Genomic DNA, 9,384 nt, shown 5'->3' with positions numbered 1-9,384 from the left:
GCTGCTTCAGTTTTCCTTCACTGACAAGCTGCTCCAAGTGGTTCCAAAGGGTCCGACAGTTCTCGGTAGTGTGGCCCACGTCCTGATGGTACTGACAAAAGAGATTTTGATTCCTCTTCGCGGGGTCTCCTGCCATCTTACTAGGCCGTCTGAAGAAGGGCTCCTTACGAACTTTTTCCAATAATTGGTGTACTGGTTCTCGGAACACAGTGTTCACGGCCTGAGGTACTGCCGAGCCGGACTGCCCAATGTAAGCTCTCCTCGGCTTGTTGTTGTGGTATCTATCTGACCTGAAATCCCTTCTCTCCTGCGGGATAACCTCTCCTTACCCTTTCCTTGCTGCTGGTCTTCCTCTGCTCTTTTGTACTCATCAATACGATCCATGAGGTGACGCACGCTGCGGACGGGTTTTTTGGTCAAGGACTTCCTCAAATCATGATCAGTAGGAAGACCTACCTTAAAGGTGTTGAGCGCCACCTCATCAAAATCACCATCTATCTCGTTAAACATCTCCCAGTACCGATCGGAATATGCTTTCAACGTCTCCCCTTCCCTCATGGTCATGGATAACAGCGAGTCCAATGGCCGAGGCACTCTGCTACACGTGATAAACCGCGAAGCGAATGCCCTAGTAAGCTCCCCGAACGAACCTATAGACCCCGATTTAAGGCCATTGAACCACCTCATAGCAACAGGTCCCAAGTTAGAGGGGAAAACTTTACACATTAGGGTCTCGTTATGAGAGTGCACCGCCATCCTCTGGTTAAAGTGACTCACGTGCTCCACCGGATCAGTCCGGCCATTATAGATGGTAAAGGTGGGCTGGGTAAACCTCCTGGGAAGCCTCCCTTTCTCAATCCTCCGTGAAAATGGAGATTTGGAGAGTTGGTGCAACGCTCGACTCATAGCATCGTTCCCCAAGCCCCTAGAAGGAAGTTTCTTGCGTCTGCGAGCTGGCGGGTCGTCCTCCTCACAAGAGGACATTGCACTAGGGGGTGAGCATGACCTCGAGCTGTAACTGCCTCCCCGGACCTCCTCCGAAGAAGGATTAGACGAGGATGGTGAAGGCTTACGTTTGGCGCGGCGCAGTTTTCTTTTCAAACGATTAATCTCCTTCTGCATGGCTTTAGCACCATCCTCGTGGGTGGCGCTGCCCCCGCCATGAGTATGGCTAGCCCTAGGGTATTCCGTATGGACACTTCCCTCACGATCCCTTTGACGCTCTAGACGCTCGAAAAGATATTCCGGTTGTGATCCTTGAGACTCTGGATGGTGTAAGCCTACGCTTGCCATAGTATCCCAGCTCTTTTAAGACTAGATTCTCACAGACGGCGCCAATTGTAAGTGCACAATTGCACCTGGACCCAAAGCAATTTATGGGCTCAGGCCCAATGAGCCTTAAACAATAAAATTTGTAGAGTGTGGGCTTGAAATCTAGGTTAGAAGTACTGGGAACTTGACAACAGGCTAAGAAGTACAAACACCGGTAAATATTGAATGATAATTGCCGATGGGCCTCCTCGGACGTGAGCCGAAGACTACTGTTATATTATTTCTCTTCCTTTCTTAAAGATTACAATTCTTAATTTCTTTCTTAGTTACCGACCCCCCTTTTTCTTTAACCTTCACCCCTCTTAAATACTTCATTTTCTGATACTTTATCCACGTGTTTCTCAAATCCTCTCTCCTCTAGATATTTCTTTTCTTAGTGCCTTTAAATAGTGACCAGAAGTTTCAGTTCTACTGTTCAGGGGTCACTTCCCCATTAATACGGCCAGGGAGGTAGGTGCAGAGTCTTTAATGTGGAGGTGGCAGCCTTTGCTCTTGGTATTTTTCCAACACCGGTGTATCTAGAAGGTTCAGGGTTTCCCCCTTTTAACCAACAGTCTTTCCAGAATTCTGCCTTGACCTTCGTAGTGAATCTCCGACTTCTCTTGGATCTGTCCGAGGAGAAACTCACCATCGGCTATATCCTCGGACCCTCGGCGTATGGGCTGATTCGCAGTACTAATAAATCCTTAGCTCAAGAGCAATTCGGCTATCCTTGCTAGAGCCCAAAGGCCTAAATGCCTGCTTGGGTCCTTTACTCCCCACAATTTGTTTATACACCTTTTAGATAAATGAATAATGTTAAAGATACAAATTATTATTAAAAAAAAAAATTTATTACGTAGATTTTATTTTTTGAGAGTCAAATGGATTTTTTTACATGCCTAATATTATATCACTCGTATGGAAATTTTTTACAATATGTGTATAGTTTTTATAGGTATGATATATTTATTTATTCTTCACTAGTAGCATTTTTTTTTATTACTTTAGCAGTAGCATGGTTACATATTACAATAATTTACATTTATTGAAAACTAATGGTCATAGTAAACAGTTTCTTTCTCAAAAAAAAAAAAAGTTTAGTATTTTTTTATTATATTTTTTCAAATTAAATTGTAATATGATCAAATTAGATAATGTATACATTAAATCCAAGTTTTTGCAAACATCACATGTTAACACACATTTTTTTTATTTAATAAACAATAATAAATTCACATATGATAGTAGTATTTTTGACACATTCGTTAATCATTAATAACTTAAATCAAATTAATCAATAATTATTCTTTTCAAAAGATAAGCTAATACTTTTTGAAATTTTTTAAAAATATGTTCAAGATTCAAATTCTGCATTTCTCATTAATCAAATAATTTTTTTTAAAAAAATTATTCTTAAAAAAATTATTAAAATAATAAAAGCTCTGGTATTGTACGTTGTACACAATAAATAATACATGAACCATGAAAGTACCATCTCCTACCCACCATTAATATTACATCTACCTATTATAATGAATTTATTTTAAAGAGTTGATGCTCATCTCACTTGTAGCCATACATTTTAACCATCACTTCATAAAAATTATAACCAATATATATGAATTTTATTAGCATGTACTTTAATGACATGTAATAATATACTATTTTTTGAAAAAAATTTATAAAAAGTGAAAAAAGTTTTACAGCTTTTTTAATTTTTCATTATAAATATATATATATATATATATATATATATATATATATATATCTTCCCCCTCCCTCTCTCTCCCTCTCTCTCTCTCTCTCTATATATATATATATATATATATATATATATAAAAATTATTTTTAGCAGATGGAAAAAGACGAAGGAAATGACGAGGAACTGTAATTTATACGGATTTGTCCTTTCCTTAAAAATGTGAATGTCGTGTCTTTGACATTTACAAAAAGGAGGGCGTCTTGGTCTTGGCCAAAGTAAAAAAGAAAAATTAAGGAGGGCCTCTTGTGTACCATTCTCAGACCATGATTTTGGAATTTTCATTTGTGTACTTTACTTTATCTTTATTCACATGAAAAACAAGGCCATTAGATTTTCATTATTATCACTGTTTTTTCTGATAGAGAGAGACTTTCATTAACTAGGAATCTTGCTTAGATGACCTAATTGTCCCTTTAATAATGTCAAAATTAATTGCTTCAAAGAGAGTCAAAGATCTATTTTCTCGAGTAGAGATATATATTAAGATCTACTAGATGTGTTTTAGCTCTTGATTTTACTAACATAATGCATTGTTTTTAATGTAAATATGTAATGTAATATTAATATTAATATTATTATTATTATTATTATTATTATTATTATTGTATGTGAGTGACTGTGCTGTAGATTATGCTTGCTTGACTGGAAGAGAATCACGTGATTGATTTGCAGAGTAAAGTGCCTCTTCCCTTGTTTCAAAAGGCAGATGTTCTTTGCCTTTCGTGGACCACAATGTCGTACCTATGAAATTACGTCTTTCACACTTCTGCTTTGGGCTTGAGTTTACATATTATATTACTATTATATATATTGTAGGGGGAGGGGAGGGGGCGAGGATTCAAAACAGCTGATAGGAGAGATAAGAACATTTCCGATGAAGTAAACTTCGTGAAATATTGGCGGTATATCTTGGGAAAGTACTCACCTAGCTTGTAAAAAGATTGAACTACTATAGTTGGCAAGAGCACCGAGGAGTCCTACCTAACCTCGGAAAGTCAAAAGTCAGGGTTGAAAGAAGCACAACGCAACTTAAAGGAGAAAAGGGTGATCTGGCATTGAACAAGGAAGAGAAGAAAAATGAAGAAAAAAGCAATCATTCCCTCCCATTAAATGTATTGCAATCACTTAACTGGTCACATTAATAGAGAAATAACAAAGAATAATGCTCACACAACTCACACCTTAATGTAAAACCTTCTAGCAAGGCCTTGATGGGACAAGTATCAAGAAAGTCTAATCCTAACCCTCCAAATGTATAGTCTAGATGCATTTTGCCTAACTATATAAAGCCAAGAAGCACCTGGACCAAGGGGAGGGATTTCTTGTGTGTGTGTGTGTGTATGAGAGAGAGAGAGAGAGCAATTGTAGCATCTTCCTCGGACTCAACTAAACCAAAAGATGAACACTTAGCCATTCTAAGGCTTTTTCCAATTGAATATATTCATTCATACTAGAGACTGACCTGACTATTAATTTTTGTTACATAATGGGTACTTAAAGGTTGACCTTGCATTCAACTTCTAAAAACTAATTGTGTGAGCAAATAATAATACGATTAACACCTGCTTAATTTTTCTGTTTTACACTTTGCCCACCGCGCACACACACACATATATATTATAAAATTTAAGGTTTGCTAGCTTATGATAATTGCACATTTTTACTTTTTTATTATAAGAGCAAGATATTAATTGATTTTTAGTACAGCGAGAATAAATATCAGATCTCTTATTTAACTATTAAATATTTTACTTGTTGAGTTACCTAAAATTCATAAGTTGAATTTCTTTCCAAAAAATATTAACACATAAACAATGTAAAAAACTAAGAAGAAAAACATAAATTACAAGTTGTGCTTAGCAAGTAGCAACTAATAATTAATTGTATATATTATTTGCATTACTTGGCTATTTTCAAACTCAAAATGGTGCAAGATGACGTCTGACCAAAAAAAAATGGAACACAAAGTAGCTCGATTTTATCAAATACTATTTAATAATCACAAATCTATGTTATCGTATTATAATTATTTTCCGTGTCAGACCACTTCTTCTTAAATATAATATATATTTTCTTGTAAAAAATAAATATAATATATATTTAGTGAACAGATATGATGAGGCTTCCCACAATTTTTCTCTTCCACAATAAGTAGTTGACCGTTTTGCATCTGCATTATAATTCATGACATGAAGATGATGGTAAGGTCATTGCACTTTTAAGAGAATGACTAGTATCTGCACCATACATAGTAGTCATGATTAGACCTTAAATCTTACCGATTATAAGCACAATGTGATGTTCACTTAAAAAAACAAAAAACTTTTAATGATACCATAGTAGATACACCTTCAGATTGACTCAAATACACTTTCAGCCCTGAAGTTTGAGTTTTTTTTTTTTTTTTTTTTGTTTTTTTTTTTTTTTTTGTTTATAGCTATTTTACGTTTTAAAATTTTTATTTTGACATCTTATATTTTTTTTGGTTGTCATTTTGGTCATGTTGCCTATTTCTGTTAGTGATTTAACCATCCCTAATATGTTTTTCTACCTAATAATGGAGGCTCGGCAATCTAATAAGTATTTGATGAAATAGTTAAACAAGTATTTGATGAAATAGTTAAACATGAAAGATGTTTATTGGTCAAGTTATTAATGAAATTTGACAATAGAGTAAATATGAAGATGAACTCAAAACATGAAGGTCAAAATGAAATTAACTCCAAACTTTAAGGACCAAAAGTTGAATTCTAATATTTAATTTTCACAATGAATTATTTATATTTCAAATAAAAAGAATCCTAATACAATAATAACATCTATAAAAAAGAGAAAATGAAAGTTCTTTTTCCTTGCTAAATTAAGAAGCAACTTCAAATCTAAAATATTTTATGTATCAATCCTCTATTCTCAAACTTGAATTTTTACCCATCATTCATGTCAAATGAGAGAGTACCACATCATTGTATTATAGAAATGCTCTAATCTTATTTCCTATTTTTTGAGATAAATATTTGTAAGGACCATTCCTTGTATTAATTGACATTCTTATTTTATTATATAATATGATAGTTGGGGGAGGGAGATTAGAATATCATATGTATCTGTTGGAAACCTTCAAGATATACCAGTTGAGCTACAAGACTTTTTGTATTCTTTTCATTTTTTATAATTTGATATTTGAGGTACGGGGATTCAAATGGAGTCTTTGTTGAAAATACTAAGAAATATCAATTAAGTTATAAAGATAACGACAATTTAACAATACTATAATAGAATTTAAAAAGTATGAAATATGTTAATGGGTGCTAGTTACACTCGTTAAAAAAATCGAACATGTCTCATTATACTGGAAAGAAACAAAAATTAATAAATAAATACCCCTTCCATTGAATGTAGTGCTGGGTGACTCTTTAAAAATAAAAACAAAAACTGATTGATTGCAATAACAAATCTAATCTTAACTAATGCATTTCACTGTTTGTTGACCAAACTCTAAAGAGTAATTCTAATACTATATATATATATATATATATATATATATATATATATATATATATATATATAAATCACCACTATTTTACATGACAAGTTATATATGATTAAGTGTTTGTTTATCAAATATTATTATTTTTAATTTATTTTACTATTCAGCTTATTTTTATAATTATTCATGGATCATACTCCACTTTTTTGTACTATTCATTAATTATGGGTAACATTATGCTATTTCAACTAATTTTTACTTTTATTTACCATATTTTTAACAAAATAAATAAATCCCTAACGGACCCTAACTATATGTTATTTTCATACCACTCACTGTTTTTTTCACCACTATTCACCATCCAAAACAATTGTGATTATTTTTGTAGCGGGAGTAGATTTTTTTTTTTATTGTTGAGAACATTGTAGAAGAAGAAGGCCATGATAGTAATCTAAGGCAAAGTGAGAGAACCACCCAATTAATAAGTGGAGAGAAAAAAAGATCATCAATGGAGAGAGAGAGAGAAACCTTAATGCCAAAGGGGACAGGAAGTCTTGTCAGTTGTCACTGACAACAACAAACCAACCCCAATCAATTCAATTCTCCCACCCCAAAAAAAGCAATGAATATCGTTGGACAAATCTGAGCCGTCCAAATTTTCCTTAATTTGTAAACAGGAATGGAAAGTGGCAATGGTGTTGATTGGTCACTGGTCAGAGATAAAGAAGACATAGGGCACGAGAATCTTTCATACACTCTCACATAGGAACCTTTCCTCTTATGGTAATCCCTCTACCTTAAAATAAAAAAGCAATTTGCCTTTTTTAAGATTCCTTTTCTGGTTAAAGTAAACAGTCCCCACTGGCCACTCCTTACTTGATTTGACTATTATACCGGCATTACTAGGTAATCTTCAAGCTGTAAAGACCCCCGTCTTATTTACAATGATAATGAGGACACTTTTGTAAATATATACCCAAAAATATCATGTTTGATCGATTAAAATAATAATAAATATATTGTAAATATCAAGATTTTTTAGGTAAGAATTAGGTAGCTTGCTCCGGATTCCAATATTTAAGGTTCTCAACCCCCCCCCCCCCCCCCCAAACAAAAAACATGATACCAATATTTTAATATCCACAAAAAAATATCCAATATTTGAAATTATTTGGGGCAATTAAAAGTCAACCAAATTTATACCATCAACTTTTGCTAGGTGATTGAATCAATTTTTTTTTTCTTGTATTAAAAAATTACAATTTTTTAAATTTGGGACATTTTGTTTGAGAATTTGAATTTTCATCCTTAATGTCAAATAAGGCTTTGATTAAAGTTTTTCCATCTATACTCGTTCTTGAGATAGTTAAGTGTGAACTTTTAAAATTCTAGATCACCAATGAATGCAAAAAGCTAGCACCCACTGTTGCATAAGATAAGTGATAAGATAGTCAAAAATTTGGATAGGGTGCATTTTTCTACTATAATATCACTAAAAACCATAATACTTCAATTAAAATAGAAATATTTATAAAAAAACACAATTCCCTTACCTATCCAAAAAATATACATTTTTCCACAAGCAACCAACCACACACACCAAACAAAACCCCAAAATCACCTTAATACCTAAATTAAAAAAGACAATAAGAGAATAATCTTGAAACTTATTTGCCTCTACGTATCAGTGCCCAGCATGCCATATGCCATACATTGGTATATTTTATCATCAAAGCACAAAAGGTCATTACCTAGTCTTCTAATTCTTAAAAAAAAAAAAAAATTGCAATTGTGCTATAGTATCATCATAAATTTATAACGATACTATAGCAACGTTCTGAAACCTAATAATATTTTTTTATTCCCACCTACAATCTCTCTCTCTCTCTCTCTCTCTCTCTCTCTCCAAAACATGGCTTCTCTCAATCACATCTCTCTCACGGTGGTCTTTTTTCTTGGCGTGAGTCGTGGGTCTGGTGGTTTTGGCAGCGTGATCCTGTGATGGAGGCACTCAAGCTCACCTCCAATGATGGGTTGCTCAACCTCGCCTCCAATGATGGGCTTCTCAACCTCGTTGACCAATGATGGGCTCAACCTTGTTGATTATTGGATTTTGGGGTATTTATTTGCAGTTTATGAAGTTTTTTTTTTTTGCTTTTGCTTTTAATGGGTTTTTGTTTTTAAGTGTTTAATTTAGTTGTTGGAGTTTTTTGATTTTAAGAGTGAGTTTTTGCTTAATGGGTTGATGGGTTTTTGTTTAAATGTTTGATTTAGTGGTAGCTTGTTTGAGTTTTGGTAGTTTTTTGGGGGGTTTGTTCATCATCGTGGTGGTGGTAGTAGGTGGTTGCAATGGCAATTTGGGTTTTGGGATTTATTTGGGTAATTGAGTGTATGTTTTGGGATTTATTTGGCTTTGAGTTTTTGTTATGGTTTGAATCGACAGCTATGTTGGTGGGTGGTGCTATTGGGCTGCTTGGTGCTGATAGGTGATCAAGAGAAAGAAAGAAAGAGAGAGACAGAGGAAGGGAGACAAAAATTAGAGAGAGGAGATAAATGGGAGAGAATAGAGATGGTTTCCGGTTATATTATTTTATTGTATAGATATTTTATTTTAATGTGTTGTATATGAATATAAAAATTAGGATGTTGGGTGTGTTATAAAATAATATGATATAATAGATAAAGTAGCCTTTGAGATGATAAAATAGAATAATCTAAAGATAGCAAATGCTAATGCTCTTCAATATACTACGTTGGTAGAATATATAGTGGGGTTGGAAACGACAAGTTTTGATATAACAGGCATGACACATTCAACTTC

Source organism: Castanea sativa, chromosome 6 (genome assembly GCF_040712315.1).
Source record: "Castanea sativa cultivar Marrone di Chiusa Pesio chromosome 6, ASM4071231v1".
Lineage (NCBI taxonomy): Eukaryota > Viridiplantae > Streptophyta > Magnoliopsida > Fagales > Fagaceae > Castanea > Castanea sativa.
The sequence above is the reverse complement of the archived record's forward strand: the minus strand, read 5'-3'. Positions refer to the sequence as shown.